We start from the raw sequence: 18,618 nt of genomic DNA on the forward strand, positions 1-18,618 counted from the left end.
TAAACAGCTATTCAATATGTATTGTAAGCAAATATACTTCAATAAAAATAATTTGTTTTACAAAGGTCAAGAGAAAATTATACGACCATCAACACTAATCTATTAAGTGATGCATAAGAATGCTAAATTGAAAAGTATAAATATTAGTAAGAGAAATTTTAGAATACCAAAATGAATGGAGGAATCTGTGTACTGAGAGTTAATAATATTAAACTCTCAAATTTCCACAAATTAATCAACAGATTCATTGCAATACAATCAAAATCCAAAAGAGTACTGGGTCACTTAGCTATTCTCATGGAATAAAAAAAGAATACTATATTTCTTTATTAAAGGTTTCTATATTTCACCACATATACAAACACAGTCCCAATTTACTTGGTCTAAATATTAGATGCATCACAATAAAAATATTAGAGAAAATAATAAGAAAACATTTTTGTGACTTAGAGTAAGTAAATGTTTCTTAAACATTTGCTTAAGTGCAAATGTTTGCACTTAACAGTGCAAAAATTTGTTAATCATAAAGGGAAATAAACATACATGTAAATATATTTAAGACATTCTATTTATCAAAAGACGCAACTCAGAAATAAAAAGATATTCAGGATGGGAAAAGTTAGCCTTTTTAAAAATTTTATTTATTTATTAAAATCGGACAATCACTTCACAACACTGTGGCGGCCCCTGCCACACATCGACAAGGATCAGCCACGGGTGCACATGTGCCACCCCATCCTGAACCACCCTCCCACCTCCCTCCCCAGCCAATACCTCTGGGTTGTCTCTGAGCACCGGCTTTGAGTGCCCTGCTTCATGCATCAAACACACACTAGTCATCCATTTTCCGTCTGGAAATATACATGTTTCAATGCTATTCTCTCATATCATCAGATTTAATATATCTAACAAAGAATGATTATCTAAAATATAACCTTAAAAAATGAATCATGAAAGAGACAGGTAAAAGAAATGGATAGGAAAGAGGGCAAAATAATTAAACAGACACTTCCCAAGAGAAGATACGCAAATAAGTATTAACCATGTGAGAAGGTGTTCAAGCTCATTAATTATCAAGGAATTGCAAATTACAATCACAAGAATATACCATTAACCACCCATGTGAATTGCTAAAATGAAAAAAAGAAAATAAAAAGGATTAAATACTTGTTCCAGTGCATTCTCGTGGCAAAACTCTATTACCCTTTCAGTTCAGTTCAGTTGCTCAGTCGTGTCCGACTCTTTGCGACCACATGAATCGCAGCATGCCAGGCCTCCCTGTCCATTACCAACACCTGGAGTTCACCTAGACTCATGTCCATCGAGTCAGTGATGCCATCCAGCCATCTCATCCTCTGTCATCCCCTTCTCCTCCTGCCCCCAATCCCTCCCAGCATCAGAGTCTTTTCCAATGAGTCAACTCTTCGCATGACGTGGCCAAAGTACTGGAGTTTCAGCTTTAGCATCGATCCTTCCAAAGAAATCTCAGGGCTGATCTCCTTCAGAATGGACTGGTTGGATCTCCTTGCAGTCCAAGGGACTCTCAAGAGTCTTCTCAAACACCACAGTTCAAAAGCATCAGTTCTTCAGTTCTCAGCCTTCTTCACAGTCCAACTCTCACATCCATACATGACCACAGGAAAAACCATAGCCTCGACTAGATGGACCTTTGTTAGCAAAGTAATGTCTCTGCTTTTGAATATGCTATCTAGATTGGTCATAACTTTCCTTCCAAGGAGTAAGCGTCTTTTAATTTCATGGCTGCAGTCATTATCTGCAGTGACTTTGGAGGCCAAAAAAATAAAGTCTGACACTGTTTCCACTATTTCCCCATCTATTTCCCATGAAGTGATGGGACCAGATGCCATAATCTTTGTTTTCTGAATGTTGAGCTTTAAGTGAACTTTTTCACTCTCCACTATCACTTTCATTAAGAGGCTTTTTAGTTCCTCTTCACTTTCTGCCATAAGGGTGGTGTCATCTGCATATCTGAGGTTATTGATATTTCTCCTGGCAATCTTGATTCCAGCTTGTGCTTCTTCCAGCCCAGCGTTTCTCATGATGTACTCTGCATAGAAGTTAAATAAGCAGGGTGACAATATACAGCCTTGACGTACTCCTTTTCCTATTTGGAAACAGTCTGTTGTTACATGTCCAGTTCTAACTGTTGCTTCCTGACCTGCATACAGATTTCTCAAGAGGCAGATCAGGTGGTCTGGAACTCCCATCTCTTTCAGAATTTTCCACAGTTTATTGTGATCCACACAGTCAAAGGCTTTGGCATAGTCAACAAAGCAGAAATAGATGTTTTTCTGGAACTGTCTTGCTTTTTCCATGATCCAGCGGATGTGGGCAATTTGATCTCTGGTTCCTCTGCCTTTTGTAAAACCAGCTTGAACATCAGGAAGTTCACGGTTCACATATTGCTGAAGCCTGGCTTGGAGAATTTTGAACATTAGTTTACTAGCATGTGAGATGAGTGCAATTGTGTGGTAGTCTAAGCACTCTTTGGCATTGCCTTTCTTTGGGATTGGAATGAAAACTGACCTTTTCCAGTCCTGTGGCCACTGCTGAGTTTTCCAAATTTTCTGGCATATTGAGTGTAGCACTTTCACAGCATCATCTTTCAGGATTTGAAATAGCTGAACTGGAATTTCATCACCTCCACTAGCTTTGTTCATAGTGATGCTTTCTAAGGCCCACTTGACTTCACATTCCAGGATGTCTGGTTCTAGGTCAGTGATCACACCATCGTGATTATCTTGGTCGTGAAGATCTTTTTTGTACAGTTCTTCTCTGTATTCTTGCCACCTCTTCTTAATATCTTCTGCTTCTGTTAGGTCCATACCATTTCTGTCCTTTATCAAGCCCATCTTTGCATGAAATGTTCCCTTGGTATCTCTAATTTTCTTGAAGAGATCTCTTGTCTTTCCCATTCTGTTGTTTTCCTCTATTTCTTTGTATTGATCACTGAGGAAGGCTTTCTTATCTCTTCTTGCTATTCTTTGGAACTCTGCATTCAGATGTTTATATCTTTCCTTTTCTCCTTTGCTTTTTGCTTCTCTTCTTTTCACAGCTATTTGTAAGGCTTCCTCAGACAGCCATTTTGCTTTTTTGCATGTCTTTTCCATGGGAATTGTCTTGATCCCTGTCTCCTGTACAATGTCATGAACCTCATTCCATAGTTCATCAGGCACTCTATCTATCAGATCTAGGCCCTTAAATCTATTTCTCACTTCCACTGAATAATTTTAAGGGATTTGATTTAGGTCTTACCTGAATGGTCTAGTAGTTTTCCCTACTGTCTTCAGTTTAAGTCTGAATTTGGCAATAAGGAGTTCATGATCTGAGCCACAGTCAGCTCCTGGTCTTGTTTTTGCTGACTGTATAGAGCTTCTCCATCTTTGGCTGCAAGGAATAAAATTAATCTGATTTCGGTGTTGACCATCTGGTGATGTCCATGTGTAGAGTCTTCTCTTGTGTTCTTGGAAGAGGGTGTTTGTTATGACCAGTGCATTTTCTTGGCAAAACTCTATTAGTCTTTGCCGTGCTTTATTCTGTATTCCAAGGCCAAATTTGCCTGTTACTCCAGGCGTTTCTTGACTTCCTACTTTTGCATTCCAGTCCCCTATAATGAAAAGGACATCTTTTGGGGGTGTTAGTTCTAAAAGGTCTTGTAGGTCTTCATAGAACCGTTCAACTTCAGCTTCTTCAGCGTACTGGTTGGGGCATAGACTTGGATTACTGTGATATTGAATGGTTTGCCTTGGAAACGAACAGAGATCATTCTGTCATTTTTGAGATTGCACCCAAGTGCTGCATTTCAGACTCTTCTGTTGACCATGATGGCTACTCCATTTCTTCTGAGACATTCCTGCCCTCAATAGTAGATATAATGGTCATCTGAGTTAAATTCACCCATTCCAGTCCATTTTAGTTCTCTGATTCCTAGAATGTCGACATTCACTCTTGCCATCTCTTGTTTGACCACTTCCAATTTGCCTTGATTCATGGACCTGACATTCCAGGTTCCTGTGCAATATTGCTCTTTAAAGCATCAGACCTTGCTTCTATCACCAGTCACATCCACAGCTGGGTATTGTTTTTGCTTTGGCTCCATCCCTTCATTCTTTCTGGAGTTATTTCTCCACTGATCTCCAGTAGCATATTGGGCACCTACTGACCTGGGGAGTTCCTTTTGCAGTATCCTATCATTTTGCCTTTTCATACTGTTCATGGGGTTCTCAAGGCAAGAAAGTAGTTTGCCATTCCCTTCTCCAGTGGACCACATTCTGTCAGATCTCTCCACAATGACCTGCCCATCTTGGGTTGCTCCACGGGCATGCCTTAGTTTCATTGAGTTAGACAAGGCTGTGGTCCTAGTGTGATTAGATTGACTAGTTTTCTGTGAGTATGGTTTCAGTGTGTCTGCCCTCTGATGCCCTCTTGCAACACCTACTGTCTTACTTGGGTTTTTCTTACCTTGGGCATGGGGTGTCTCTTACGGCTGCTCCAGCAAAGCGCAGCCACTGTTCCTTACCTTGGACGAGGGGTATCTCCTCACTGCTGCCCTTCCTGACCTTCAACGTGGGAGAGGTCCTCTATTAGCCTTTGCCCTGCTTCATTCCGTACTCCAAGGACAAATTTGCCTGTTACTCCAGGTGTTTCTTGATTTCCTACTTTTGCATTCGAGTCCCCTATAATGAAAAGGACATCTTTTTCGGGTGTTAGTTCTAAAAGGTTTTGTAGGTCTTCATAGAACCATTCAACTTGAGCTTCTTCAGCATTACTAGTTGGGGCAAATACTTGGATTACTGTGATATTGAATGGTTTGCCTTGGAATTGAACAGAGATCATTCTGTCATTTTTGAGATTGCATCCAAGTGCTGCATTTTGGACTCTTTTGTTGACCATGATGGCTACTTCATTTCTTCTAAGGGGTTCCTGCCCAGAGTAGTAGATATAATGGTCATCTGAGTTAAATTAACCCATTCCAGTCCATTTTAGTTCGCTGATTTCCTAGAATGTCGACGTTCACTTTTACCATCTCTTGTTTGACCACTTCCAATTTGCCTTGATTCATGGACCTGACATTCCAGGTTCCTATGCAATATTGCTCTTTACAGCATCAGACCTTGCTTCTATCACCAGTAGAAGAAATGGAGTAGCCATAATAATAATAATAATAAAAAATGTAATGCTGCTGCTGCTGCTAAGTCGCTTCAGTCGTGTCCAACTCTGTGCGACCCCATAGACGGCAGCCCACCAGGCTCCCCCATCCCTGGGATTCTCTATAGGATTCTTCTATAGGATTTTTGCCCACAGCAGTAGATATAATGGTCATCTGAATTAAATTCACCCCTTCTGGTCCTTTTTTGTTCACAGATTCATAAAATGTCGATGTTCACTCTTGCCATCTCCTTTTTGACCACTTCCAATCTACCTTGGTTTATGGAGCTAAATGCAATACTTAGGGTCAGTCTCAAAAATGACAGAATGATCTCTGTTCATTTCCAAGGAAAACCATTCCATTTCACAGTAATCCAAGTTTATGCCCCAAACAGTAATGCTGAAGAAGATGAAGTTGAACGGTTCAATGATGACCTACAAGACCTTCTAGAACTAACACCAAAAAAAGATGTCCCTTTCATTATAGGGCACTGGAATGCAAAAGTAGGGTGTCAAGAGATACCTGGAGTAACAGGCAAATTTGGCCTTGGAGTACAAAATGAAGCAGGTCAAAGGCTAACAGAGTTTTGCAAACAGAATGCACTGGTCATAGCAAACACCCTCTTCCAACAACACAAGAGATGACTCTACACATGGACATCACCAGATGGTCAATGTCAAAATTAGATTGATTATATTCTTTGCAGCCAAAGATGGAGAAGCTCTATACAGTCATCAAAAACAAGACTGGGAGCTGACTGTGGCACAGATGATGAACTCCTTATTGCAAAATTCAGAATTAAATTGAAGAAAGTAGAGAAAACCATAGGATCATTCAGGTATGACCTAAATTGAATTCCTTACAATTATACAGTGGAAGTGACAAACAGATTCAAAGGATTAGATCTGACAGAGAGTGCCTGAAGAACTATAGATGGAGGTTCATGACTGTACACAAGAGGCAATGATCAAAACCATTCCCAAGAAAAAGAAATGCAAAAAGGCAAAATGGTTGTCTGAGGAGGCCTTACAAATAGCTGAGAAAAGAAGAGAAGCAAAAGGCAAAGAAGAAAAGGAAAGATATATCCATCTAAATGGAGAGTTCCAAAGAATAGCAAGGAGATAAGAAAATCTTCCTCAGTGATCAATGCAAAGAAATAGAGGAAAACAATAGAATGGGAAAGACTAGAGATCTTTTCAAGAAAATTAGAGATACCAAGGGAACATTTCATGCAAAGATGCACTCAATAAAGGACAGAAATGGTATGGACCTAACAGAAGGAGAAGATATTAAGAAGAGGTGGCAACCACACACCAAAGAACTACACAAAAGAGATTTTCATGACCCAAATATCCATGATGGCATGATCACCCACCTAGAGCCATACATCCTGGAAGGTGAAGTCAAATGAGCCTTAGGAAGCAACACTATAAACAAAGTTAGTGGAGGTGATGGAATTCCAGCAGAGCTATTTCAAATCCCCAAAGATGATGCTGTTAAAGTGTTGCACTCAATATGCCAGAAAATTTGGAAAACTCAGCAGTGGCCACAAGACTGGAAAAGGTCAGTCTTCATTTCAGTCCTAAAGAAAGGCAAGGCCAAAGAATTTTAAAACTACCGAACAATTGCACTCATCTCACATGCTAGTAAAGTAATGCTGAAGATTCTCCAAGCAAGATTTCAACAATAAGTGAACCGAGAACTTTGAGATATTCAAGCTGGCTTTAGAAAAGGCAAAGGAAGAGAGATCAAATTGCCAACACCTGTTGGATCATTGAAAAAGTAAGAGAGTTCCAGAAAAACATCTACTTCTGGTTTATTGACTTCCCCAAAGCCTTTGACTGTGTGGATCACAGCAAACTGTGGAAAATGTTTAAAGAGATGGGGATAGCAGACCATCTACCTGCCTCCTGAGAAATCTGTTTGCATGTCAAGAAGCAACACTTAGAACCTGACATGCAACAAAGTACATCAAGACTGTGTATTGTCTCCCTGCTTATTTAACTTATATGCAAAGTACATCATGCTAAATGCTGGGCTGGATGAAGTACCAGCTGGAATCAAAATTGAAGGGCGAAATATCAATGACCTCAGATATGCAGATGACACCACCCTTATGGCAGAAAGCAAAGAAGAACTAAAGAGCCTCTTGATGAAAGTGAAAGAGGAGAGTGCTGGCTTAAAACTTAACATCCATAAAACTAAGATAATGGCATCTGGTCCCATCACTTCATGGCAAATAGATGGGGAAACAATGGAAACAGTGAGAGACTGTATTTTTTTGAACTCCAGAATCACTGAAGATGGTGACTGTAGATGTGAAATTAAATGACGCTTCCTCGTTGGAAGAAAAGTTATGACAAACCTAGACAGCCTTTCAAAAGCAGAGACATTAGTTTGCCAAAAAAGGTCCATATAGCCAAAGCTATGGTTTTTCATGTATGGATGTGAGAGTTGGACCATAAGGAAGGCTGATCACCGAAGAATTGATGCTTTTGTACTGTCGTGTTAGAGAAGTCTCTTTAGAGTCTCTTGGACTGCAAGGAGATCCAACCAATCAACGCTAATTAGATAAACCCTGACTATTCACTGGAAGGACTGATGGTGAAGCTGAAGCTCCAATACTTTGGCCACCTGATGTGAATAACTTACTCATTGGAAGACACCCTGATGCTGAAAAAGATTTAAGGCAGGAGAATAAAAGGATGACAGGATGAGATGGTTGGATGGCATCACCGACTCAGTGGTTCTGAGTTTAAGCAAGCTCTGGTAGTTGGTGATGGACAGGGAAGCCTGGTGTGCTGCAGTTCATGGGGTTTCAAATAGTTGGACATGACTGAGCGACTGAACTGAACTGACCTTCTGACTGTGTCAACATATAGTGAAGAAATAGTAATCTTTTTCTTTCTTCTTTTTCTGATAAAGTCACCAGCCATCTCACTATAAGGTCCCACTCTCATGATCACATCTACCTCTAATTACCACCAAAGGCCCCATCTCTACTATCCCACCAATGGTTAGGACTTCAACATATAAATTTGGGGGAGATACAATTCAGCCTACAGCAATACTAAAGTTTGTCCCCCATAGACAGATACTTTAATACAAAGAAGAGGATAAGCTGAGGCCTAATAAAAGAGATCACATACTTCTCATTCTTGAGATCAAGGAGACCTTCCCGACTACACATGGAGAGACAAACTTGGAGTGATGGCAACCTACCCATAGGCCTCTTCACTGAAATCCATCTTGTCTAAGAGATGCACATGTGCACACAGTGGAGAACCCTGAGGTAAACCTAATACAGACTCAGAATCACCCAAAGCAAGATAATTGGCCAGGGGAAACCTAGCAGAAATGCCCCGTATAAGTGATTTAAACTATCAGGGGGGTGTGACTCTCTAAGTCTGCCCATCTGTCTATCCACATGAACTCTTTCCCTCCTAATAAACAATTTTCTTATTTCACTACTTTCCATCTCTTTGAGGAAAATTATTTCTACAAAGCTGACAGACCAGGGCCTTATCATGGCCATTGTCCCCAGTGGCCTAGTGGCTAGGATTCAGGGCTCTCTCTGCCGCAGCCTGACTTCAGTCTCTGGCCAGGAACCGAAATCCAACTTCAAGCCGCTGCAGGGTAAGGCCACCCAAGATCAATAACAGGCAGATTGATAGGAGAAAAGGCGTACATATTTATAATTTTGTAATATTACATTCACAGGGGCATCACAGGAAAATAAGTGAATACTCCCCCCCCCCCAAAAGAAAGTGGTGATATTTAAAAGCTTATATATTGCCTTAAAAGGGGAAGGAAGGGACAGGAGAAGGGGACTATAATCCAATTAAAAGGAGAGTAAATTATTTTTAAGAAAGATGAGTGGGCCCCTAGAAGAATGATACTTTGTCTCTGTGTTGTCAGCTTCTGGTCTCTTCTCTTAAAAGTCAGTCTTCCCTGACTCCCAGGGAGAGGATTTATAAACATTTAGTTCCTTTGGAAGATTTGTCTTTAGGCAGATAAAGGGAGCTGAGAGAAATTCTCACCCTACATTTGTATCTTTCAAGGGACTTCAACTCAGAATAATCAGCATACCAAAGCTGCATGCCTTGGGGTACTACATGCCTAACTCCTTCAATGTCATCTGATCACATTTGTGTAAAATACAAAACAGCTAAAATTCATGGACATTGTTATAAGTCACAGTGTTGGTTACCTTTGTAGGAGGTTAGTGATTGGTAGGGAGTAGCGATCCACTCCAGTACTCTTGCCTGGAAAATCCCATGGGCAGAGGAGCCTGGTAGGGTACAGTCCATGGGGTCGCTAAGAGTCGGACATGACTGAGCGACTTCACTTTCACTTTTCACTTTCATGCATTGGAGAAGGAAATGGCAACCCACTCCAGTGTTCTTGCCTGGAGAGTCCCAGGGACGGGGGAGCCTGGTGGGCTGCGGTCTGTGGGGTTGCACAGAGTCAGACACAACTGATGCGACTTAGCAGCAGCAGCAGCAGCAGCAGGGAGTGTAATACTTCTGGACTACTCTTGATGTGTTTGTTGATCTGGGAGTTGGTTATACAAGTGTGTTCCATTTTTGAAAATTCTGCATGGTATAATTTTTGAAAATTCTGCATGGTATACTTATAACATATGCACTTTTCCATATGTATATTGTACTTAAATAAGAATATCAGTGCACTATTGTTGTTGTTCAGTCGCCAAGTCATGTCCAACTCTTTGCAACTCCCTGGACTGTAGCCCACTGGGCTCCTCTGTCCATGGGATTCTCCAAGCAAGAATACTAGAGTGGGTTGCCATTACCTTTTCCAGGGGATCTTGCCGACCCTGGGCTTGAACCAGAGTCTCCTGTGCCTTCTGCACTGGCAGGCAGATTCCCTACCACTGAACCAACTGGGAAGCCCATACAAAATATACTTCATCTTATTTTCTGCTGTTACAATAATAACTGATTAGAAAGATTTTGTCTATCTTATACTAATTTTCCATTAATGAGTCTGTAAATATTTCTAAGGTTTGTTTTCTGTCCAGTTGTGCTATTTATTCTCATCAACTTCAAACCAATATACTTTGATTATCATGACATTATAATATGAATTATTATATGGTAAGCCATGAATACACACTAACTTGTTCAAAATTGTCTTTTGGGGGATAATTTATATTTCCTGATAATTTTCCAGTATGGTGTTTTCCTGTGGACAGGTGTCCCCGTTGGGATTATTTTTTCCTATTGCAGTATTAGATCAATTTTAGAAAATTGTCTTCCCTTCTAAAAATAGTCTTCCCATAGTTTACATGCTTTATTTTAGGCTCTTTGCTAATATTTTATAACATTCTGAAGAAACATCTTGTATCAGTTCACTTCAGTTGCTCAGTCATGTCTGACTCTGCGACCCAGTGGACTGCAACATACCAGGCTTCCCTGTTCATCAACTCCCAGAGCCTACTCAAACTTATGTCCATTGCGTTGGTGATGCCATCCAACCATCTCAGCCTCTGTTGTCCCCTTCTCCTCCTGCTTTCAATCTTTCCCACATTAGGGTCTTTTCAAATGAGTCAGTTCTTTGCATTTGGTGGCCAAAGTATTGGAGCTTAAGCTTCAGCATCAGTCCCTTCAATGAATATTCAGGACTGACTTCCTTTAGGATGGACTGGTTGGATATCCTTGCAGTCTAAGGGATTCTCAAGAGTCTTCTCCAACACCAAAGTTCAAAAGCAGTCTTTTCCAAAACCACAGTTAAAAAGCATCAATTCTTTGGCACTCAGCTTTCTTTATAGTCCAACTCTCACATCCATACATGACCACTGGAAAAACCATAGCCTTGACTAGACGGACCTTTGTTGGCAAAGGAATGTCTCTGCTTTTTAGTATACTGTCTAGTTTAGTCATAGCTTTATTCCAATGAGCAAGCATCTTTTAATTTCATGGCTTCAGTTACCATCTGTAGTGATTTTGGAACCCCCCAAAATAAAATCTCTCATTGTTTCCATTGTTTCTGCATCTATTTGCCATGAAATGATGGGACTGGATGCCATGATCTTAGTTTTTGCAATGTTGAATTTGAAGCCAACTTTTTCACTTTCCTCTTTCACTTTCATCAAGAGGCTCTTTAGTTTCTCTCCACTTTCTGCCATAAGGGTGGTGTCATCTGTGTATCTGAGGTTATTGATATTTCTCCGGGCAATCTTGATTCCAGCTTGTGGTTCATACAGCCTGGCATTTCACACAATATACTGTGCATATAAGTTAAATTAGCAGGGTGACAATACAGCCTTGACATACTCCTTTCTCGATTTGGAACCAGTCTGTTGTTCCATGTCCAGCTCTAACATCTTGTATAAAGTTAGGTTAATTTCTGGACAGTGCTGGATAGAATAGGTTTTCTTGAGATTTCTTTGATTACCATAGGGAGGTATTGTAGAGATACTGGAAACACTTTTTTTTTCACTCTTTTGGTTTCCAGTTCCTATAACATTGCTATAGTAGCAACAATCAATGGGTTCCAGTTTTCATCTTTCAGTTTCTCCAAGATTAGCCTTGGAATGTACCTTCACAGTTTCTTACAACAGTCAGCTCTTATTCTTTGGCAGTCAGAGAATAGCCTCCCGTGTTCCCTCATACCCTGTGCCAGGCCCTAATGTTGTCCAAGCACTCATTAAGCCACACTCTCCTTAGTAGTATGACCACCTGTTAACACATAATCTCTTCTTGGTTAACAAGTGCCAAAATTTCAGAGTTCTTCCTCTAAGCTCTTAAGTTCTAATACAATCATTTTTTATTCTTTTTTTCTCCCCATTCTTATAAGTGGTAACTGTCTCTTATGTTACTGATTTTGGGGTTATCTTATCATCCCTTTATTGTCTTCCCTTACCTGGCGGAATAGTTCCTTATGTTAAACCACATATATTTGAAATGTCCAGCTTGTTATCTGAACTGGATTCTTAGTGATACAAATGATAAGTTTGTTGTTCAGTCGCTAAGTCATGTCTGAGTCTTTGTGACCCTATGGACTGTAGTATGCCAACCTTCCCTGTCCTTCACTATCTTCCTGAGTTTCCCCGTTTCATGTACATTGAGTTGCTGATGCCATCCAACCATCTCTTCCTCTGTCACTCCCTTCTCCTGCTCTCATTCCTTCCCAGCATCAGGGTCTTTTCCAATGAGATGGTTTTTCCATCAGGTGGCCAAAGTATTGGAGCTTCAGTTTCAGCATCAATCCTTTCAATGAATATTCAGGGTTGATTTCTTTAGGATTGACTGATTTGATCTCCTTGCTGTCCAAGGGACTCTCAAGAGTCTTCTCCAACACTGCAGTTCAAAATCATCAATTCTTCGGCACTCAGCCTTCTTTATTGTCCAAATCTGACATCTGTATGTGACTAATGGAATAACCATAGCTTTGACTATAGAGACCTTTTTTGGCAAAATGATGTCTCTGCTTTTTAATATGCTGCCTAGGTTTGTCATAGATTTTCTTCTAAGGAGCAAGCTTCTTTTTATTTCATGGCTGCAGTCACCATATGCAGTGATTTGGGAGCACAAGAAAATAATGTCTGTAACTGTTTCCATTTTTTCCCCATCTATTTGGCATCACATATATGTGAACAGTTATTATGATGAAATTTTCATAATTATCTTTGCATTCTGGTTTTGGATGATTATGTATTTGCTTTTGATCATTTTGTTTGAAAATATCTTATGGAAACTATCAAAAATGATTGAAAAGTATATGCAGGAATATAAAAAAGGATTAAGTAATCAAGGTAAAATTTTTAACAACATACATCATTTTTGCAGGTATATTTTTCACAAAGCATTTAAAAAGCACCAACAGTTTGAAGAAACCACTGACATAACATTGATGCTACAAATATGGATGGGATTACTTATGTTTTGGTGTGATAAAATAATCTGTTGTCCTATAAAAGCAGTCTTTAATTACTGAGCTTGTTTAAAGAAAATATTTATGATAATGAGAAATATTTTTATATGGATATACAACAGGTAACAGAAAAAAGTATACAGTATAACAAATGGATCTCTTTTTCAATGCCTGCTGTATGTGTCTGGTATCTAGTGTCAGGAATATCTGATTACATAATTTTAATCAACTAATTTTAGTAAATCAAAATACATGGAAAGTGGGAAATGCACAGAAATTCCTTGAGAAATGAAACACCAAACCATAGGCACCAGTGACATTTTTTTTTTCAATTAAAAAATTGGAATATACACTTTAAGGTCTGAAACTCTATTAGGTGATAAAAATTAGATAATATATGATTAACAAAAAAATGAAAGGTGAGGATATTAGGCTTTATATTCAAATTACTCAACCCCTAATATCTAGGCAAAACCAACTCCTTTGGTCTTACAAGCAGATGAGAATCTGGTAATGCTACTAATTCTCAAGCAAAGATTTTCAATATGGTAATTTAGGTTAGTTGGTTGACTTTCCTAAAATTCTACTGAAATTATATATATATATATATATATATATATGTGTGTGTATACACACACACACACACACACACACACAGGATAGTTGTCTTGAACAAGCTGTGGCTCTGCATATGAAGAGGCATGGAAAGGAAAACTGAGCATATTTCTCACTGCCAGCCCCACTGGTGTTCAGTTCATAATGCTGGAGTGTCACTCAGAACGAAGTTCATCATTGACTCCAACCCTAACTCCAGAGTCTTGATTCAAAGATTTTCCCTGGTGGAAAAGCAGAGAACTTGAGAAGATACAGAGTCAAAAAGGGGCCTGCCCAAACCACTGATATACAGGGTGACTGTAGGTACAACAAAAATTACACCCCTCTGAGGAGCAACATCAGAAGCTTAACACTGTAGGAGGAAAATATATGGCAAAAATAATCTGCCAAACCACTAAATTTAAACAGCAAAAAACAGTAACAAAGCCCAGAGATTGTGAGGAGCCAGTCCTCAAAGTTACTATATTATCTAAAGGTTCACCATAGAGGAGTGATATTTACATATCCCAGTGGAATTTTTAGTATAAATTTGAAACTCACTGTGGTAAGTTAAAGTATATATTGCACTAGCGAAAATGTTCATTTGAGTTTTTCCATAAGGTGCTACAAAAAATATTTGGCCAACCTAATATAATGTAAGCCACAGAAAAACCACTATGTAGATAATTCCAATAAAACAGTGAACAAAATCATTAAGGATTTTAAATGCCACACTAGAAAACAGTGAAGAAGTATTAGAGGGACAAAAAATGTATGAATGAAATAGAAAAAAAATATATGTATATATAATGGCAGACAATATCAAAGTATGTCAACAAAATTTTAGATGTAAATATATTATTCAATCCAATCAAAAGACATTGTTAGACTAGATAAAACATGATGATCCTATATGATATCCAAGAAGAGAGACTGAGATTTAAAGACAATGATTGAAAGTAAAAGGACAGAAAAAGATACGATGCAAACAGTAACCTCAATAAAGTTGCTTCTATAATAATATTAGATAAAATTTTTAAAAAGTTACTAGAGATAAAAGATATTTTTAGAACTATAAAAAGGCTGATACATCAGAAATCTTTAACAACTATGTAAATACATAAATCTAAAGGGGATAAAAATGGAAAATACATAATTAAAAATATAACTGGAGATTTTAATCCTGAACTTTCAATAACAGGACAAAGGTAGAAGTTCATCAGAGAAATAGGGGACTAGAATGGGAAAGAAAAGAGATCTCTTCAAGAAAATTAGAGATAAAAAGGGAAATTTTCATGCAAAGATGGGCACAATAAAGGACAGAAATGGTGTGGACCTAACAGAAGCAGAAGATATTAAGAAGAGATGGCAAGTACACACAGAAGAACTGTACAAAAAGATCTTCATGACCCAGATAATCACGATGGTGTGATCACTCACCTAGAGCCAGACATCCTGGAATGCAAAGTCAAGTGGGCCTTAGAAAGCAACACTACGGACAAAGCTAGTGGAGGTGATAGAATTCCAGCTGAGCTATTTCAAATCCCAAAAGATGATGCTGTGAAAGTGCTGCACTCAATATGCAAGCAAATTTGGAAAACTCAGCAGTGGCCACAGGGCTGGAAAGGGTCAGTTTTCATTCCAATCCCAAAGAAAGGCAATGCCAAAAAATGTTCAAACAACAACACAGTTGCACTCATCTCGCACGATAGCAAAGTAATGTTCAAAATTCTCCAAGCCAGGATTCAACAGTACTTGAACCATGAACTTCCAGATGTTCGAGCTGGATTATGGATGTGAGAGTTGGACTGTGAAGAAGGCTGAGTGCCAAAGAATTGATGCTTTTGAACTGTGGTGTTGGAGAAGACTCTTGAGAGTCCCTTGGACTGCAAGGAGATCCAACTGGTCCATTCTGAAGGAGATCAGCCCTGGGATTTCTTTGGAAGGAATGATGCTAAAGCTGAAACTCAAGTACTTTGGCCACCTCATGCGAAGAGTTGACTCACTGGAAAAGACTCTGATGCTGGGAGGGATTGGGGGCAGGAGGAGAAGGGGACGATAGAGGATGAGATGGCTGGATGGCGTCACTGACTCGATGGACATGAGTCTGAGTGAACTGCGGGAGTTGGTGATGGACAGGGAGGCCTGGCGTGCTGCGATTCATGGGGTCACAAAGAGTCAGACATGACTGAGTGACTGAACTGACTGCACTGAACTGAGAGGAACCAGAGATCAAATTGCCATCATTCACTGGATCATTGAAAAAGCAAGAGAGTTCCAGAAAAACATCTACGTCTGCTTTATTGACTACACCAAAAATTTGACTGTGGAAAATTCTTCAATAGATAGGAATACCATACCATGTTACCTGCCTCCTGAGAAATTTGTATGCAGGCCAAGAAGCAACAGTTAACTAGACGTGGAACAGTGGACTAGTTCCAAATTGGGAAAGAGGTACATCAAGGCTGTATATTGCCACCCTGCTTATTTAACTTATATGCAGAGTACATCATGAGATATGCTGGACTGGATGAAGGACAAGCTGGAATCAAATTTTCCGGGAGAAATATCAATAACCTCAGATACGCAGATGACACCACCCTTATGGCAGAAAGCAAAAAAGAACTAAAGAGCCTCTTGATGAAAGTGAAAGAGGAGGGTGAAAAGTTGGCTTAAAGCTCAACACTCAGAAAACTAAGATAATGGCATCTGGTCCCATCACTTCATGGAAAATAGATGGGAAACAGTGGAAACAGTGACAGACTTTATTTTTTTTTGGGGGGGTGGGGCTCCAAAATCACTTCAGATGGTGACTGCAGCCATGAAATTAAAAGACGCTTACTCTTTTGAAGAAAAGTTATGATCAACCTAGACAGAACATTAAAAAGCAGAGACATTACTTTGCCAACAAAGGTCCATCTAGTCAAGGCTATGTTTTTTCCAGTAGTCGTGTATGGATGTGAGAGTTGGGACTATAAAAAAGCTGAGCACTGAAGAATTAATGCTTTTGAACTGTGGTATTGGAGAAGACTCTTGAGAGTCCCTTGGACTGCAAGGAGATCCAACCAGTCCATCCTAAAGGGAATCAGTCCTGAATATTCATTGGAGGGACTGATGCTGAAGCTGAAACTCCAATACTTTGGCCACTTGATGCGAAGAACTGACTTATTGGAAAAGACCCTGATGATGGGAAAGATCATGAAGGCAGGAGGAGAAGGGGATGACAGAGGATGAGATAGCTGGATGGCATCACCGATTCAATGGACATGATTTTGAGTAAACTCCAGGAGTTGATTATGGACAGGTGTGCTGCAGTCCCTGTGGTTGCAGGCCTGGTGTGCTGCAGTCCATTAGGTCTCAGAGAGTCAGACACGACTGAGCCACTGAACTGAACTGAGTGACACAATAAACCAACTAGGCCTAATAGATATCTAATAAAACATTTCATTCAACAACAGCATCATATACATTTTTATCAAGTACACATGAAACATTCTCCAGGAGAGAAAATATTCTAGGCCATGAAATAAACAATAAATTTTAAAAAGGAAATAAGTAATACAAAACATGTTTTTTTATCCCAATGAAATGATAAATTCATTGGTAAATATAAATATATCAATTCAGAATGCTCTAATTCTGTAATCATGGTAGGTGAATCAATTTTAGCTCTGACATAAAAGACAAAAGGATTAAAAATAACTGTAGATGAAATAATTTGTTAATGCATACATCACTTCAGTTTGGTTCATTGGCTCAGTCATGTCTGACTATTTGCAACCCCATAGACTGCAGCACGCCAGGCTTCCCTGTCCATTGCTAACTCCTGGAGCTTACTCAAACTCATGTCTATTGAGTCAATGATGCTATCCAACCATCTCATCTTCTGGAGTTTTGGCTTCAGCATCAGTCCCTCCAGTGAATATTCAGGACTGATTCCCTTTAGGATGGACTGGTTGGATCTCCTTGCAGTCCAAGGGACTCTCAAGAGTCTTCTCCAACACCACAGTTCAAAAGCATCATTTTTTTTGGCACTCAGCTTTCTTTATAGTCCAACTCACATCCATACATGACTACTGGAAAAACCATAGCTTTGACTAGACGGACCTATGTTGGCAAAGTAATGTCTCTGCTTTTTAGTACACTGTATAGGTTGGTCATAGCTTTTCTTCCAAGAAACAAGCGTCTTTTAATTTCATGGCTGCAGTCACCAGCTGCTGTGATTTTGGAAGCCCCCCAAAATAAAATGTCTCACTGTTTTCATTGTTTCCCCATGTATTTGCCATGACATGATGGGACCGCATGCCATGATCTTAGTTTTTGGAATGTTGAGTTTTAAGCCAACTTTTTCACTTTCTTCTTTCACTTTCATCAAGAGGCTCTTTAGTTCTTTTCACTTTCTGCCATAATTGTGGTGTCATCTGCATATCTGAGGTTATTGATATTTCTCCCAGCAATCTTGATTCCAGCTTGTACTTCACACAGCCCACCATTTTGCATGATGTACTCTGCATATGTTAAATAAGCAGTTAAATAAATCAAGACCATCCCCCCAAAAAAGAAATGAAAAAGGCAAAATTGTTGCCTGAGGATGCCTTACAAATAGCTGAGAAAAGAAGAGACACTAAAGGTAAAGGAGAAAAGGAAAGATATACCCATCTGAATGCAGAGTTCCAAAGAGCAGCAAGGAGAGATAAAGTCTTGGCTATTGTAAACAGTGCTGTGATGAACACTGGGGTACATGTGTCCCTTTCAATTCTGGTTTCTTCTGTGCATATGCCCAGCAGTGAGATTGCTGGGTCGTATGGCAGTTCTATTTCGTTTTCTAAGGAATCTCCACACTGTTCTCCATAGTGGCTGTACTAGTTTGCATTCCCACCAACAGTGTAAGAGGGTTCCCTTTTCTCTGCACCCTCTCTAGCATTTATTGTTTGTAGACTTTTCGATAGCAGCATTCT

Source organism: Bos indicus, chromosome X (genome assembly GCF_029378745.1).
Source record: "Bos indicus isolate NIAB-ARS_2022 breed Sahiwal x Tharparkar chromosome X, NIAB-ARS_B.indTharparkar_mat_pri_1.0, whole genome shotgun sequence".
Taxonomy (NCBI): Eukaryota; Metazoa; Chordata; class Mammalia; order Artiodactyla; family Bovidae; genus Bos; species Bos indicus.